The sequence below is a fragment of the Cyprinodon tularosa genome, unplaced genomic scaffold (genome assembly GCF_016077235.1).
Source record: "Cyprinodon tularosa strain WSP-4 unplaced genomic scaffold, ASM1607723v1 ctg346, whole genome shotgun sequence".
Classification (NCBI taxonomy): Eukaryota; Metazoa; Chordata; class Actinopteri; order Cyprinodontiformes; family Cyprinodontidae; genus Cyprinodon; species Cyprinodon tularosa.
In genome coordinates, this window is record NW_024039059.1 from 1858049 (window position 1) to 1877267 (window position 19219).

The 19219-nt window shown below is 38.0% G+C and overlaps 1 protein-coding gene across 2 annotated transcripts in view; it reads left to right on the forward strand.

The window, feature by feature from the left end:
* Nucleotides 1-19219, forward strand: part of LOC119789752 (transcription factor SOX-6-like) — a 169002-nt gene that overhangs the window by 24509 nt on the left and 125274 nt on the right. The gene's annotated exons all lie outside the window — the stretch shown is intronic.

Consider the following 19219-nt stretch of genomic DNA (forward strand, 5'->3'; position numbering starts at 1 on the left):
CGTGTCACGACCAATACTCTTTTTAAGCCGCATAGGCTAGTCTTAATGGAAGGATTTTTAAAAATAGTTATGTCTAAGGTGTGAATTAAGGTTAAGCCTCATACTAGTTAAATTGTTAGATGAATATCAGAATCAAAATAAAAATCAGAATCAGACATACTTTAATAATCCCTGAGGGAAATTACTTTTGTTACATAATCCAGATATACAAACATTTTTATATATATAAATATATATACACTATATTGCCAAAAGTATTTGCTCACCCATCCAAATTATTGGAATCAGGTGTTCCAATCACTTCCATGGCCACAGGTGTATAAATTCAAGCACCTAGGCATGCAGACTGTTTTTACAAACATTTGTGAAAGAATGGGTCGCTCTCAGGAGCTCAGTGAATTCCAGCGTGGAACTGTGATAGGATGCCACCTGTGCAACAAATCCAGTCGTGAAATTTCCTCGCTCCTAAATATTCCACAGTCAACTGTCAGCTGTATTATAAGAAAATGGAAGTGTTTGGGAACGACAGCAACTCAGCCACGAAGAGGTAGGCCACGTAAACTGACGGAGCGGGGTCAGCGGATGCTGACGCGCATAGTGCGAAGAGGTCGCCAACTTTCTGCAGAGTCAATCACTACAGACCTCCAAACTTCATGTGGCCTTCAGATTAGCTCAAGAACAGTGCGCAGAGAGCTTCATGGAATGGGTTTCCATGGTCGAGCAGCTGCATCCAAGCCATACATCACCAAGTGCAATGCAAAGCGTCGGATGCGGTGGTGTAAAGCACGCCGCCACTGGACTCTAGAGCAGTGGAGACGCGTTCTCTGGAGTGACGAATCGCGCTTCTCCATCTGGCAATCTGATGGACGGGTCTGGGTTTGGCGGTTGCCAGGAGAACGGTACTTGTCTGACTGCATTGTGCCAAGTGTAAAGTTTGGTGGAGGGGGGATTATGGTGTGAGGTTGTTTTTCAGGAGCTGGGCTTGGCCCCTTAGTTCCAGTGAAAGGAACTCTGAATGCTTCAGCATACCAAGACATTTTGGACAATTCCATGCTCCCAACTTTGTGGGAACAGTTTGGAGCTGGCCCCTTCCTCTTCCAACATGACTGTGCACCAGTGCACAAAGCAAGGTCCATAAAGACATGGATGACAGAGTCTGGTGTGGATGAACTTGACTGGCCTGCACAGAGTCCTGACCTCAACCCGATAGAACACCTTTGGGATGAATTAGAGCGGAGACTGAGAGCCAGGCCTTCTCGTCCAACATCAGTGTGCGACCTCACAAATGCGCTTCTGGAAGAATGGTCAAAAATTCCCATAAACACACTCCTAAACCTTGTGGACAGCCTTCCCAGAAGAGTTGAAGCTGTTCTAGCTGCAAAGGGTGGACCGACGTCATATTGAACCCTATGGATTAGGAACGGGATGTCACTTAAGCTCATATGTGAGTCAAGGCAGGTGAGCAAATACTTTTGGCAATATAGTGTATATATATATATACAACAAACCACACTAGATAATATAAATATATACACATATAATTATTTTATATATATATGTATATATATGCATATGTATAACTATAAATCCAAATAAAGTGATAAAGTTGTAGTAATGATTAAGTTTAGAGTTAGTTTAAAAAATAAACCGAAGGGATTATCATGTTTATTTTTTCCATATACAAAACTTTACCAGACCTTGTGCATGTCATCTGCTTTTTTTTCCTACCCCCGTCGTCACATTCTGAATGCTTTTGATTTGTCTCGCAGTGAATGCAGAACCCCACTTTTAGTAGTGTTATCCTCTGTGCGCCTTCAATGGTGGCTTTCACTCTAGCAAAGAAAGGGGTCTTTTTTTTAAAGACTCTCACAGGCATCACTCCAGGAACCTTTCAGAACTGGGACCCTACAGTTTGCCTTTTAATGGACTTTCTCTCCGTAAGCAATAAAGATTATATCTGTAGTCAAATAGTGTTGTAGGTAACACTAGCCTAAATTAAGCCAATCACGATGGTTTAGGCAGGGTCGGGAAGAAAATATGGAAATCTACAGATGGAAGAGGCTGGAGAAAAGAGTGATCTGACCATCTGGCTAATCCTCCTGTTTAGGAATACTTATTAAGGCACTCCCTGGTGGCCCTTGAGTTGTGTCATGGCTAGGTCAACAAGTGCTCTGTTTGATTCTGCCTGACATCTCAGCATCAGACTGCGGGAAGAATTATTATCATCCTGCATTGAATGCTGTTGGTCGGTGAGGGTCTCATCTTTAAACTGAATTTCTTATCAAATAGCGCCCCCCCCCCCCGAGGTTGTGAGTTCAAAACCCTTTCCCACAGACTGCCACTCTGGGTCTCTGAGCAAGACCCTTAATTCCCATTTTCTCCCTGGGTGCCCCATGATGGCAGCTCAATGCTACCCAAGGGGATGGGTTAATTGCAGAGGTAAATTTCTCCAATGTGAGCTCAATAAAGGTTCAATTACTATCAAAATGGAAAATGTTTAAAAGGTACATAGTCCTGCTATATGCCTAACCCGAAACTTAAAAACAACATCCATTGATGATTATGATGAAATAAGGCTCTTTACTCCGAGCGTCCGCCCTGATAGTGTTTTGATCGTCCTTTTTGAGCCTAAATAGAACCTCAGCAGTGGGTGCAATTAGCTGACATAAACAGGTGCTGTGTCATCTACTGGCAGTACCACTGAACTACCATAAAGCCAGATGGTGCCCATTGATGCAGATACTAAATAGGTCCTAGCTGAGCTGCAATACTGAAAACCAACAGCTGAAACCTACTCCTGTTTCCAGTTCCAGTGATTTCTCATAGAGTAGTAGAAATATCACATGAACTTTGAGTGCAGCAAAGTCAGTTATTTGCGGGGAAATTTTACTTAACAAATGATTAACATGGCTGATTTACTCTTGATTAACAACACAGACATTTAAGATAATTATTGTAAACAAAATGTTGTTCCTAGTTAATCCTAACTCCATCAGAATATGTTTTAAAAGCATTGCAACTTTGTCTGTGGGAGTGGGGCTTGAACTCAGAACCTCAGGATTTCAGGCTCTATGCCCTAACAACTAGGCCGCTACTCCCCATAGAGCCTATCATATGGAAAATATACACAGAAAGGCTATATTTACTAACAAATTGAGCAAAACTAAAGCTTAAATGACCAAAAATAACAAATGCTACGGCAACAGGATGCCATAATTAATCATACAAACGTTTTATAAAATCAGAGTGAGTTGCTGGCATATAAATGTAAAAGATGTCAAATAACTTGACTAAACAATACCTTTAGCATCTCAAAGCCTGACTGACTGACAGGATGAACAGTCCATGCCAACAGGACATAGCTTATCAGGTACCTCCTTCTGGTTCTTGTTGTCCGTTTCCATGAGCTGAACATCACGGCTCACATGTATTTTGGCTTGATGTCTCCAGGCACGCATTTGATGACTTGACTTTGACGTGAACACCAATATCTCATTATGGATTTAGGCATCTTTAACTGAAAAAAACTTTATGCTTTTAATCAATTCAAAGCCTTTTGTGATAGGGTTAAAACTGTATATCTCTAAGTAGTGCTGCTGGTTGCCAGATCCGACGGATGACGCTGGGTATCGGATTAGGACGCTACCCGAGTGGATCATTGATGATTTTTTTATGCACACTATGCTGGGAGGAGTAACCAGGGCAGACCGGGAACCTTTTGGGGGGATTCTATATTTATTTTGGTTTAGGATACCAAGAGAATGAGCCGACCAGAGTAAATAGGGAGAGGGTTCTCTGGATGTCTTACCTCAGATAAGTAGAAGAAGAAATAATGTCACTAAATCTCTACACTGATGACAAAATATTTTAGGAGATTATATGCCTTTTAACGACAGGCTGTCCAGAACTTAGAAAAATAAAACCTAAAGCAAAAATTGCTTTTGATTCTATTACTCTTACTTAATTACATCAGTGCTTCTAGAAACTTGAAATCGTATTAACGTGTTTTTAAAAATGCAATTAATGCCTAAATTAGATCACAAAGAGGTAAGATGACAAATGGATTCTCCTAACAAGATTAAAATCTTGAAGTCGTGACTGAAACAATTTATGCTGTCTTTGTTTTTAGGGGGTTTTGAAAGGAAAATGGTGCCATGCGGTGGAGAATTAGCACAATTAGAGACCGAACTCACTGCAGCCTTGGTTGGTTCATAAGAATCTGAAACAACTTTACAATGTGTTTATCTTCAAAGGGTGGAGAGTCAGAGCCTAATTTATGCCTTAAAAAGGTGTTTAAGAATGAATCAGAAAATATAAAAGCAATTCATATCAAGTTTTTAACAGATTCTTAAATGAATCATGAATTTTGTAGTTATTGAACTGGGTTTTGATATAAGAACCTTCCTTAATCGGAAAATTTTGAAAAGCACCCGATGCATATAAAATCAAATAACTAAACTAATGGTACATGTGTGAGGAGTTACACAAATGTAAACAGATCGCAAGCGGTTGTAGAGATAGCTTGAAAGCTAATTAGTTAATGAGCTAATGAACCCACTGATGTTGCCTGTTTGGCTTCCCCCAAAACAATGTCCTCTTTTTTTTTCTTTCTGCTTCATCTTTGTATGTGAACTTTGCTTTGCTCCAATTACAGAATATAACACAATTTACTGTTGTTTCTGTGCAGTTAGCTGCATGCTTCCTGTGATTTACAGGGTTCTCTAGCTAGGTTTAACTATGCCAATAAGTGATTTACATCATTGGCACGAAGGTTCTCGTCCTTTTGGGCTTTTAGGATACATTTGAGACGTTTATTTATTTCCAAATACACACAGATTTAGAATCATACATACAGGCTAACATTTCTTTCAGCAAGTTGAAGAAAAAACACACTTTCATAGACATCAAGGAATCACTTTCATCCTTTTAGACGATTATTGGCTAACTGAAGACTTTCAGAGAAGTTGGTTTTCTGTCCTCAACTTTTCTGTTAGCCTGCCACCTTCAATCCAAAATCAAATTTTAATTTAAATAGGCTATTTTCCCTGTTGGAACACCCAATTGTTACATTTTAAACCTTTTAACTGCTGAGGATTAAATCAAACTTTCTACCTATACTGTAAAAAACAGAACACACACACACACACACACACACACACACACACACACACACACACACACACACACACACACACACACACACACACACACACACACACACACACACACACACACACACACACACACACACACGTTGTGTCACAATATCCCTGTGGGGACCTTCCATTGACTTCCATTCATTTCCCACTAATTTATATGACCTAACCATGACCCTTTCCCTAACCCTAACCATTACCGACACATACCTATCCCTAAACCTAACCTAAACTCAATTCACACCTTAGTCCTAAACCTAACCACTACCCCAAGAAGAGAAACTTTCCTTATGGGGACCAGTTGTTGGTCCCCACAAGTACCTATGAGTACCCAAAATGTAGCATATTCCTAGGAAATTGTCCCCACCAGGTATTAAAGACCTGGCCACACATACACACACACACACACACACACAAAAATACTTTTTTGTCCTGAAAAGTTATCTCCAGGTGTGTAAACCTGTTAAAAATCTTTTGTGCTTTTGTTATGAAATGTGGGAAAACCAATTTTTGGAGTTGGCTTTAGAGTTAGAGGCTCAATATTCTGTCTAATATTCAAGTTTACCAATAAAGTTTGCTGCTAAATCACTAAGAGAGAAAGAGACCCTCAGCATGATTATGCCACTGCCATGCTTGTCAGTTGGTGCAGTCCTTTAAATATTCTCCTAGTAAATGCGGCCAAACACTGTAACTGTGCTTGTCTCACTTTAGAGCTTTTCGTCAGAGGTTTTTAGGTTTGTCCATGTCGGTGGCAGTTGGAATGAGCGAATGATTATTTATTGCTCCATTCTGATGTGAGACTCGCTTCACTATCAGCAGCTGTATTGGTTTTCCACCAACTTTAAGCTTTTGATCAGTTTGGACTTGATGGTTTCTAAGTATTTTTTTGCCATTAAATATATGAACCAAGTTTGGTTTTTAAACAGGGATATGAGTTCAAATGTTATCAACATATTTTTTCATGGATACAGGAAGCATATTTTAAGCTTCTAGGTTGACCGTTACTGAACATGATTAAAAATGTATACACAAATCAGTATAAATGAACTTTTAAAAGATTAAATGTCAACTTAGATTCATGTTAGCCTCTCATTGATGTCAGAAATAAGAATATAGTTTCTCTGCAACTTGTTTAACTCTATGGAGGATAGATGTATTTATTGTATTCTGAGCCTGTTTTTGTCACTTTAAATCTCCGGTGTAGATGAAACAAGGTTCACAAATAAAGTCAAACGAGTGTGTCCCCCTCTTTGAGATTCATTGTTGTTGTTGGTGGTTAAAGGGAAACAAATGAACCAGAATTTTAAAGCTCAACATTTTTTATTAGATGCTACAAATGAAAGCAAAAAATTCAAATTTTCTGAGTTATGTATGTACTATATGTGCCTATAACAAATACGTTAAAGGTTCCTTTTTAGTAGTTTGGAAAGAAGTTATGAATTTCAGTGATGTGCTGTGGCAAAGCAACAGATTATATGTTTTGTGTTATGTATTTAGCGGTTTGTCAGGCTGTGTCTGTACCAGCTTATTTGTGTGTATCCTTACATGCATGCTGATGTTTTGCTCACTCATGCCACATCAGTATCTCATCTGAGGTCCATCTGGTTGTGGAGTTGCAGCAGTTCCTCCTCGCTTGCACAGGAGCCCATGGTGCACGGCCCTTTGCCAATAATAGTATAGATCGACGGCCGTGGCTTCCAAACCACCCAGGCTCATACCCCACTTTCTCTCTTCTATTGCCCTTGAAATGAGGTCTGCTCTAAATATTACCTCCCCCTTCGCTTTATACCTCTGTTTATCCCGAAGTCGGGAGAGTTAAGAAAGAAGCTGTGGGGCTGAGTCACTTTTTCCCCCCTCGTTTCTCTCCTTCTTTTCTCGCCAAAACCACATGCAGCGGCAGTGGCTTCCTGGAGATGAGCGCTTTTGTCTGTTCTGAGACTTCTGCGGCTTTGGGCAGATCCTGCTCTGATGAGGTAATGTCAGGCTTGGCTGAAAAGGAAGAGTATATAAAGGTGTAAGAGGAGTAGGGCTTCTGAACAGATCAATATTTTAACCTTAGTGTGGTTCATGTGTTTCTTCTTTCAAGACCCGTAACATTTGCATAAGGCACACTTCTTTTAGGAAGTCCGAACTGCTGGTCATTGACAATGAGCCCCGTCCTTTCACATGGCGCTTCAGCAGGCATTACTCTTTCCTTACAAGCAGGTAGTAAGAAACATATTAAGACTAGAAATAAATAAGAGAAGTCATATTTTAGAAGACATCTTTATGAAATTGTTTGCTTAGGAGTCAAAACTTTAAAGTGAAGTAGCTGTTTATCATTGCACCAATGTGCCTCATCTTCTCTGTCCACAAGGATGCAATCTCTCAGTTATCACAGCTGGCAGTAACAAAGTTGGACAAGAACCTTATTTGTAAAGTTGAGAGTGAAAATTACTAATTTATGAACTCTTGTCTCATTTTCTGAGGGTGTAACTGTTCTGAACTGATCTGCTCAAACCTCAGGCCTCCTGTGTAGGAATGCCACCGGACTGGCTTACATTTTGGATAATTGCTTCCTGTCACAACTGTCATGGTTCACAGAGGTCAGAGGGCACGGTCGGTCTCAGCTGTTGCAACAGGGGCTTCAGGGAACGCCACCTGGTCCTGAGGTCCTGCTGATCCAGCAATTTACAGACTGCAAACATTATGGCTCTTTACCTTTTGACATTCTTCAACATGCCGTCCCCAGCCGTTAGGCTGCACCCAACACGTTGAAGCTCCATCTGATATTTTTTGGGGGAAATTTAGATATTTCAATTTTAAAAAGTTCATATTATTAGTTGGAGTTTAAAATAATTAGCAAATAATACAGGAAAACATGAATTTCCACCTGCTGGTTAGAAATAACTTAATTAAAGATTAACACCAATATTTTAGTACATGGCATTACCCTAAAGTCACACTGAAATGTTCTTGATATGTCTAAAAAATATTTGTTTTTATGATTATTTCTCCTATAATGAATGTTACCCAAGACTGACTTAAAATTATTTTTAAAAAGATAGGCAGAAAAGAAATGACAAAAACTATTAACATCCTATGTATGTACTGACAGTGGGATATCTGGGTCAGGACGATTCTAAATAATTGCTTGAAATTTTATTGATTAAGTCACTATCATTCGCATTGTACTTGACACTCAGGTAAAGCCAATGCAAGCAACTCAGATAATGCCATGCAATCTTACCCTCTGGAATAAGCAACACAGTTAGGCCTAGCTCATACAAAGATAAAATGGTATTTTTTAAGAAACAGCTAAGAGAACCAGTGAAGATGCTGTAGTACATACGCTGAGCTCTTTTGTTGCACTGTAACGCACTTGAATCACATAAAAAACCACTGAGCAAAAAATTGTGCTGTGCAGGTACCTTGTCCGAGGTAAACACAGCAACATGAAGGCAAAGTGACGCATGCTGGTTACAGAGGGAGGTAGAGCTACAATGTCATTGTTGAAGACAAGAGGCAGACGAAATGTTATCTGATTTGTCCACTCTGATACCCGGTTTAAACATTTTTCACGAATGCTCCCTCAGAATGCCAGATTCATTTTTATGCACCAATATGGCAAAATAACAGAAAGGTTACATAGATGTTTCTCTTCTTCCTGCAAAGGGGGCCTTTCACTGTTCTGCAGCCTTCCCCTTGAGCCTGTTATCATTCTCACTTGAGCCTGTGAAGGTATTGGGTTTAACTTCAAAAAGAACATTTTAAAGTACAGCTGAAACTGCGACATGGTTCCAAGTCAATTCTCTTAAAGAGACAGTCATTACATTTGTTTTCATTCAATGTCAAAACTTTTATTTTTTTGGATTCAAGAGCTGCAATTACTGCCAGGAATTGGCAGTAAACAAAGAAAAATAAGAAATCTGTGTTCTTTTGGGTGGAATAATAAACTACACCTAACTCGAATAGTGTAGTGCGAAGGGCTTCTACTAGCGGATGTAAAAACGTAAATTTAGAACCTAAGTTTGTGAATAACACTGACAAAATCGGTTGTCAGACTTTTAGGGTAATGTAAAATGCAGGTAAGAAATAAAAAAGCCACTAAAAGTACTTTTTTTTGCCTAATACTTCATAATAGTTTACTTCCAGCACCTCCAGGGAATTGTGTCTTTGTGAACACTAACTGGACACGAAAGAAACGACTTACTACCAAACACATACAAAATCACCTCCTCATAATTACAGTATCCTCATTACTGTAAAATCCTGGATCTTATTTTAAAAGGCGCCATCAGTCAGAATGAACTGGCCTTAATGACTGCTGATTACGTTCCAACACTTACCAACCCCCTCCTCCCGATTTTAGTGATCTGATCATTTAAGTACATGCTAGCATAATTGAGGTCTCTTCGCTGATTAGATTTGCGCCAGCTTTTAACAAAGCCTGCTCGAACTTAATCCAATGAGGCCCATTGTGGCGAGAGCAGAGGGATGACATCGCTCCTGGTTAGCTTCAGAATCAACCTCGCCACCAGGCAATTAGAGAGTGCACTGATAAAAGAAGCCAAACGCCTTAAAACTAAGAGCAAACTGTTTTCTTTTAAAGGTTGCAAGAAAGAGGCAGACAGTGGGTTACTATCCCTGTAGAGTATATTTGCCATATATGATCATTTTTTACAGGAAAGCTTTAATTATTCCAGATATGTTATCCTTACGGGGATGTTTTAACTTTAAATGCTCTTTAGTAATGACCAACAGCATTAAGGCAACTGTGCTCTCTTTCAATAAATGCTCTTTATGTGCTCAGTTTTCATCCAAGTTTTATTTACTAACTCACACTGGCCAGACAGTTGCTTGCTTTGTGTGCAGCTTTTGCATCAAAAGAGCTTCTTTATGTGCATGCTGAATCACGAACATCGTGCCCTCTGCAGCGCTGACCTACGTACAGGGCCTGGAATAGGCTGCTCAGCATGGTGTGGAAGAGTCGGATCTGGTTGTGTCCCTCGGTGACTCCTGCCCATCCATAATCACAGAGACTAAACCTGTTTCTGACCTGTGCCGGTGTGCCACCCGCTCAGTCTCCTAATCTTCTCCTTTGTTCTCTGTCACCCCCAATTAGTCATTCGCCAGCAGCCACAGGAAAGTGGATGGAGAATACACGTGTGTTTGAACAATTACCCTGAATTATTCTGTCCTTTTTGTTTGTGTCTAGCAAATCTAATGCAACCATTTATTTATTTATTTATTTATTTATTTATTTATTTATTTATTTATTTATTTATTTATTCTCTTAAGAATTGTCTCATTAAACATGACATTAAAAAGTTCTAACTTTAATCTTCATCAGAAGGCAGCTGAGTTGAAGCAGAGATGTGGAGCATAGCTGGAAATGATGTTTCACCTCATGTTTTACAGAAATATATGTATGCTGTGAAATAACGCTCATTAAAAAACAAATGCGTGGTTGTCTAAATCTGCAAATATAAGTCCATATACATTAATAAAAAAAAGATTTGTATTTGTTTCTTTTTGCCAACTTATAGAGACATGTGAAATCAGAAGTTTTATATCTGAAGCTACAAGTCTGGAAGTTATTCAAGTTGCAAAGGTACAGCTTTGCAGCAGTGAAAGTCCAAATAATTAATTTACTAAAAAAGGAATTTACAAGTGAAAATCTATTACCTGATGAAGCTGTGAGGTATATAATGTTTACTGTTTGCGGACAATCTTCAGGTGCATTACTGCCACCATCTAGTAAGGAGTGTAACAGCTTCATCAAAGCCATTATTGCCCATAAATTTATGATTCGTTCTGATAAATCTGTAATTTGCTTTTGTAAATCTTTGATTCATACTCATAAATTTTGCGATTCGTACTTGTATTGTGGCAAGGTTTTAACTTTATGACCTTTAACTTCTGAGCTTGAATCCTCCCCTGAGTAAAACAAACTGGTGTCACATCTATTATAAAATAACAATAAGGAACAAATCAAAACTTTAGTTTTAGTTATGCTATAGACTTAAATTTATAAATTCAGACCCTTTACCTCAGTTACCACAGTTTTCTTACCCTATAGAAGCCCCTCATAGTTCATAAAGTCATATTCCTCCACTCTGTGTGGAGCTACAGTGTTTTTTAATCTGCAAATCATACAAAGAAACCTGTCGCTTGGAGCCCGGCAGGCCTGGGATGCTATGAGATTCCCACTGTGGCGCACTTAACGAAATTATCCTACTTTCACAATATTAACAAAAATATTTTTCTTTAAATATGTATAATGAACTAAGTATTTTTTATTATTTAAAACAAAAAGTAATAAGGTATAAAACAGCCACAATAATACAACCTACAGTAGTTCTAATATCTATCATCTATATAGATATAGAATATCTATAAATATTCCAAGCAGCCATATTTGCTTTTCTTTTAAGCGAGAGAAAAAAAGTGTAAAAGCCTCCTTAAAGTTGAGTTTTGGTGAACAGTAACATATGAGAGAGGGGCAGCTATAAGTAACTGTAAATTTTTTCACTCCAATATTTTTCTTGGGCATCTTTAGAACCTCATTAGCTCAAATTAAATAATTTAAATAAAGTGTTTGCAGTTCTGGATATGGTACTGAACATCTTGTGCAATAATTTCTACCGCCTCCTGAGCCTTCTCAGCATATCTCCCTATTTGCACAAAACTGTTTATTTAACTTGAGCAGCAAATGCAAGCAAAATAATACATTCAGAGTCTTATCAAGACATGCAACATCTCGCTGCTGATTTTCAATCCCCTAACCTTGTAAAGCAAACTTAGCTCATTATCCTCCAATTAACTTGTTCTTTCAGATGTTTATTTACACATAATCCAAACATTTTGCATTGTATAAAAGAACATTTCTGACAGGTTTGTGGCTGAAGGCTACATGTTTGTATTTCACAGAAGAGATGCGTGACACTCCTTGTTTTCTTGATCCAGTTTACATGTGAGGGAGAAGTGTCTAACAAAAGGATTCTGCTGCACACAGGTCTAAAGATGCTAAAGCTCACCTGTTCAAGCTTTGACTAATCCTGAATTATTCCCATTCCGTGATCCGGACCACAAGGTGCTGCAGAATAATCAGGCTTGTAAATTGGTTGGGCAGAGAGATCCTACTGTAAGCAGAGGAAGACCAACCTTTTTTTCTTGTTGTTGGGAGGTTCTTTTGAAATTTGAATGCTGCTAATTGCTGTTTTTGGACAGCGTAAAAAAATAAGGAATAATTTTCTACATTAGTGAGTGCAACGTTTAACAAAGACAGCGTATGTTTACCACCTTATCTTGACAGCATCCGATACAAATCTGGATAACTGCTGTCTGATTTATGGGGGAAACCGCGTTATATCCTGCAGACACAGAGGGCCGAGGAAACTCTGATATGAACACAAACCTAATTTATGTGCTTGTGTTGAAGAGGACGAGCACCTCCAGAGTTTATGTTTGTTAAAGCCTTTAGATGAGAATCCAAAATGACTGGCTCCCTTCCAAGCATTGCATCACTGCTTGATAATAGAGACAGATCTTACATGCTGTTGCCAATTTATCGTTATTAGAAGGTATGCATATGGATACACTCTCAAAATACACAAAGGGAGATGATTTATCATCTGGATACAATTAATTTAACCTATGGAGCCTTACTCAATAATTAATATCTATTGGCTTATGACCCTTTATGCCATACAGTAAACAACATGTCTCATAACTATGTATGAGATCTTGTAGTCAGCTAATATATGGTTGAAAGGCTCAGAGATAAGTTCTGGGTCTTAATAAATCAGCCACAACTAATGAAACCTCTAATTGTAATTTATAGCTGGCCTGCCTGGTGGTGAGATGGAGAGAGAAATGGCTGAAATGAATTGATCAGAACTCATAGATGATAGAAAATCTGCATACTGTGTGACATGACAGCTTTATAAAAACACATTTCCTCTTCAACATTTGTGAGTTTTTTTATATTTTCAATGAAATCCAATATTAAACTCACTTTATTGAATTAGGGATCCGCCACAAAAAGACTATTGGTCTATTACTTGATGTGGGTAAAAAACACAGACCTCCAAATACTGGATGTTAAAGGGTTTCTTTATGTATCAGGTCAGGAAATCACTGTTGGATTTTGGCCTAGAGAAATATGCTTAAAATTTGTCTCTTTTAGCCAGTTAAGTAGACTTTTTATTCACATTTTATCAAACCAAACAGCTGTTTGATCATGTGGTCGGACAGTGGAGGAAAACAAAGCATATTTTTCCTAACTACTCCCATTGTTGGGGCTGTACTGATACTTCTAGCTCATGAGGGGGGATGTTAGGTCAATGTAAGGGATGAAATATAAGCTATTTAGAAAACAAAGAAGACATTTTTTTTAAGATTACAGTAGGTCAAATTTTTGCAAATTCTTAGATTTTGAAATATACTTTAATCATTATAGTAAATGCATTTTTTTAAAACAAATATTTAAAATTGAAACGCATAAAGGGAAATCTACGTAAAAAGGACTGATTTACAGTCTTTACCTCACAGCAAGCCTGAAAAGATGGAACAGGTTTGAAGAAACCACGTCGGACTTTAACGGTTCTGAAAGAAGCCGACTGTTGGTGCCTAGTTATATTATTTTAATTAACGCAAATCTTTAGTTTAGATCCATTTTCTGTTTTTGTTTCTCCTATTTAAAGAGTGACTAGGAGAAATAAGATTATATAAAGTTGTTTTTATTTTTCTGTTAAAAAAGGAATTTTTTCCAGACCCTTTGGTGAACTTGAAATAATAAATCCATTTAACAGGAATTGCCCATGATCTCTAGGAATGGATAAATAATTGCATTTACAATTAAATTGCAATTCTAAAAAAGTAAATAAAATCTAAGTAAATATGAAAATGAAACTGTTTTGTAGTCTGAATTATCTAACAAGCTAAAAAGCTGCTGTAGTGTCTTGCCTTGCATCTCGTCTAGGTTTCCTTAGAATAAAAACAACATTTTATATTGGCTGATTGTGTATAAAAACGTAATGTTTTCATACCGTTGAATTTTCTTCAAAATCTTTTGGGTAAAAGCGTCAAATGAATGAAGTCATCACATTTTTAGCCTCTCCATTCTTTCTGACAGAGAGAGTTATATGCTGCCAACATGATAGAAATGAAGTCTTGTGCTCCGAGTACAGACTATTTGTTACAGCCATCTGTACAGATTACACATTCACAAGCGTCAATAATTAATTAACAACATGTTGTTTAGTGGGCTGCCCTGAAAGTGGCTGGCCTTTGAATAATACAGTCACTTCACGCTAACAAAGCTGAGGAAATCCTCAAAGCTCTTTCTCAAATAGGGAACAAAGATCATTGTCAGAGGATAGAGAGGCAACAGGGATTACAACGAGGCCATGCAGCGAAACGCCTTGTCAGTCTTAATCTGGGATTAGCAGGCATTCAAACCTCCTGGGCACTCTAAAAGCCACCTGTTTGGGCGCCGCAGCAGATGATGATACGTTCTAGAGCTCCTTGTTTAGTTCTCTTTTGTTTGCATTAAAGTTTAAAATAGCTTTTCCATGCAAGCTATTTAAAAAAAATCCGATCCATTTAAATTGAAATGACCAGATTTGTACAAAACAGATCATTTAAACTAGTATTTCAAATGTAATTTAACAATCCTCAGAACCGGTTTTAGTGAGAATACTAGTTCCTCTGTGCCTGCATGTCCTCTCAAGTAAACATCTAGTCTGGTGTAAATATGTATCAGGGGGACAGAGGAACCAAGTAGATTACATGGAGGAATGTCAAACATGGCAGTCTGATGACTGCCCTCGGTTTTTGGGGAGACCCTTGAGTCCAGTAATGACTTACTATAGCTCACTTTCCTCTGTTGCCAGCCTCGGGGCAAATGGGATCAGTCATGTGTGAGCACAGCTGTCACAGGGCCGCCAGTTACTTTGATAACTTTCTAGCACCGGAATCGCTTCAAAATACATGTCAGCATTACATGGCAAATGTAACCCTTAGAAATATACCAACCATTTGAACTGTTTGATTTGCTAAATTCAATCAAAACCAAAAAGAAGAATTTTATGCAGTGATTCTAGATAAATATGTTTGGCCACCTGAAGCTGATTATAAATTTTTAATTTGAACAAGTACTTTGATCTGTAAAATTACGGGGTATTCTACTGTCTTGCAATAGATGAAAAGCTCTCTATAGTGTTTGGCCCCTTTTATGAAGATTATTAGAAAGGACTTGTTTGCAGTAGTATAATCTGTGAAAAATGTTCATCAATTTAACCTTGAGTTTCTTCGTGCAGTAGGAGGAAAAACAATCACTGTAATAAACCTTTAATAACCTTTTAAAGTACCAGATATAAAGATATTTCAAGGTTAGAAAGGTCAGATATTTAAAAATAAAGGATCTTTAAGTGAGGAACAGAGAAAGTGGTGCAGCAGAAGCATTTACACTGCAGTTCTAGTTCCTGACATGATGATAATGTCATGCTGTTTTTGTTTCCCAGTGTAAAATGGGCAGGGGCCAGTAGGAGATTCCCATAATAAAATGGCATTTAATTAAAAGCTGCATTCGGTTATTGACACAGAACATTTAAAAGAAAATATTTGAAGGTTTATTTCATAAAGTTTGTAGGTTTCCTTAGCCTATACTGAGCTGATTAAATGGAAAAAAGGAGGTTTGTCTCATTGGCTTTCTGGTGCTCCTATGGAGCTACTTTAGGTGGTCCCACCACGCATTTAGAAACTTTTTGACTGCCATTCGAGACACATTTCGAAGTGTTTTGAGTATAGGGTGCAGTGCGATTAGAGCTTCTGTGTGTTGATTTGCATTAAGCGCGTCCAAAGCATCAGATGCTCGAGTTGGAAAATCAAAATTTTTGCTGCTCAACACAGTGCGTTAACCAATCAAAGAAGATGTTCTGGGAGCTGGCAGATACCTAATCCACACCATGATCTCTGCTCCTGCAGAGCTGTCAGCATAAAACCATCAAAAATTAACAAGATTACAGAAACCCAAAACAGATTGTATTTTTTAATCTCTTTTTACTCGACTTCTTGAGGAAAACTTGCAGAGCCTAGGCGGATTGAGGGAACTATTGCTGGATTCCCAGTGACTGCTCCCCCATCTGTACCCTGTATTCTGCAGCTACAGAATATTTAAAGTAGGATCATAATCCTGATGAACCAACTGTACAGAGGTTTTTAGGTGCACTTTCTCACTTTAAACATCTTAAACCTGTTTTTTTACTGTTCAATAAAGCAAATAAAGCAAGGCCACTCTATTCTTTGCATCTGCCGTCGCACAGAGAGAGAGACTTCAGTGAGAACCAGCATCCAAGATAAGGCACTGGAGCCTTTTTGACAAACAGCACTCATTTGGTGTGAAGGGGACAATAATTTCCTTTCCCTCCTTCTTTTACTCAGTTGGGCTCCTCTTTTGTCACATCTTCTTTCTCTTCATTTGGATAGTTATTAAACATGTAAAGATAACCAGTTGTAACTGTACCAGGGTCCGGGGTTGGGTTTAAACAGACATGATCCTCTCCAGAAATCAGACTCTGTCACGGTTAAAAATGTTCCAAAGGTTTGGTGGGAAAGCAACTCGTGATCCTGGTTGTATCCAACTGTTCGGAGCATAGAGTAAAGCAGTTTCACCTCTACCCATCTTGTTGTGACTACATAAACTTACCTGAACCTAAAAATCTTATTTTTTTCCAGTAAAGAAAAAAGACCAGGAGTGTTACTCTTTACTTTTAATAATTTAACCAACAACACATTTAAATAAAAAAAGTTAGTAGTTAGTGTTTGTTTCAATGGCATTCTATCATGTGAATCTAATTGTCATGATGTAAAGAAACTCCCAGGCTACAGCGGGAACGACGATTAAAGTCGTTCTAAATGACTGTAGCTGGAACAAACGAGACTCCGCAAGGATCTGAGTTTATATTATTACCACACAGACTGAGGAGAAGGATACTGGTGTTCCAAAAAGATCTAAAAAGCTCCCCGTTAGAGAAAGAAAGAATGTTTTAATAAAAGTTTTTTACTCATCTGTAACAGGACGGCTAATAACTTTCGAAAGGAGCCTTGTTGTGTGGTTGCAGGACACCAAGGCTTAAAACTTGTGTAATGAGCTTATTGAGGCATTATGTCTGTCCCTATAGAGGTCAAGAGGTCCTTCAAGTGAGATGTTAGCCTGATTTAAGGCTTCATTTGATCCTTATGGCACATTGTGTGCTACCTCTGTAAGGTGTAGGTGAGTAGGGCAGATGAACATGCGTTAAGAGGATGTAGCTCAGAGGGGAGGAGAGGTGGGAATAAAAAAGATGGCGGACTGTGAAGAAGGAAATAGGTTACACACTTAATTTCAACCTCTTCCTTTTGATGTTATGCTTAGTATTTGCTATTATTGTTAGTTTTCAGGTGATCTATGTCTGCCGTGATGTTTTTGCTCACTCACTATAAAACTTCCTGTTTTATTTTTATTCCTTTAACGCTGATATATTGAGGGGCGTATGATTGAGAATCGTTTCTGACAAATACGAGCTGCAGGAAACAAACAGTCCCTTTCTGAGGGAGTCTTTGTGTTTACCTTGGTCCTCAATGGCTTCTTCAGTGGTTTGCTCTGTATCGTTGCCACGAAGCAGATAAATGTATATGTGTGTACTGTATTTGGGAAAGCTATGGGTGTGTTCACGTGCCAGGAAAAATAACAAGCACAAGGGAGGGTGTTGGTTACTACGACCATTTCTGGATTTCTGGGGGTCTGCGGTTTTTAGTCCGGCATCAAGGCACAGAGCCTGAACACAGAGACCTAAGGCACAGAGGCTAGGGGTCTGTGGCCGCCTTATAAACGACGCATTCATCATTTTATGAGGGTCCAATCATTGGCTTTGATTGATATTTCCATTAACAGCCGAATGGAGACACATTCTGTGTTTGCAGCACTTGTCCATTTGATGAGTGGTGGTTTTATTGGTCGTTGAATATATTTAATGAAAATATGTGAGAAAAAAAAAAGTGTTTTTGTTAAGATTTAGATTATTTCAAATCTTGAAAATGAGAGGCATCTAACAATTTCAAAATTATAATAACAACAATTTTAATAATTATGATCTACTTTTGCTGTTTTTGACTCAATTGCCTCCAGCTCATTCCGGCCCTTTAACAGCTGCTGCTATTTTGTTTAATTTAAGCAAAAGTCTCACACAGATACTTCATGTCTTCCACTCTATTTTCATTTATTATGGTAATTAAATGTAGGGCTGAAACATTTTATCAGATTTATCGTGATGTATCGATTTTTGAAATAATCTTCAGCTAATTTAGTAATCAATTTATTGTAAACTGGAGTATAGAGACTCTAAAACATGCCTTTAGCTGACAGAGCAACACACTAAGAGCAGTAGTTATACTTAGATTGTAAAAAAAATATATAAAACATTTTAATTTAAGATAAAACATTAAAAAGAAAACATCAGTCTGTCAGTATGGTCTATCCAGAACTCCTCAAGGGTAAAAGTTTTAGTTTCACTGCTTTAATTTCGTAAAAAGTCTTCTTTAAAGAATCGTTTGCTATCTGATTATTAATCGAAAAAATAATCGACAGATTAATCGATTTCCAAAATCTGCCTTCAGCTCATGCTTTTATTTACTGGAGTCCTGAAACCTTTTATCCTAGTTTATGGCAATATAGTAGTTTAATGTCTCTTTGTTGCAGGTATGATTTGATCCATGGTTGGTATGAAATACAACTGCTTCATTCTATAGAGCAAGAAAATAACCCAGAGGTGAATTAACCGACAGGTCCTGCTTTAATCGAACAAGTTTATCCTTCTTCCTTTTTTTCCAAGTGGTGCAATAATAAGAGCCATTCATTTGTGCTAAATTAATATACCTGGGGATAAACTATTATTAGTGACACATATCACTTAAAGTTCCAGTTTGCTATATTTCCAGCTGTTTTTCCAGTAGCTGAATCCCTAGAGAGGATATGTTTGACAAACATTAACATATCTTTAATAATGGTGGGTACTCATCAGATTCAAGTTTTCTTTTTT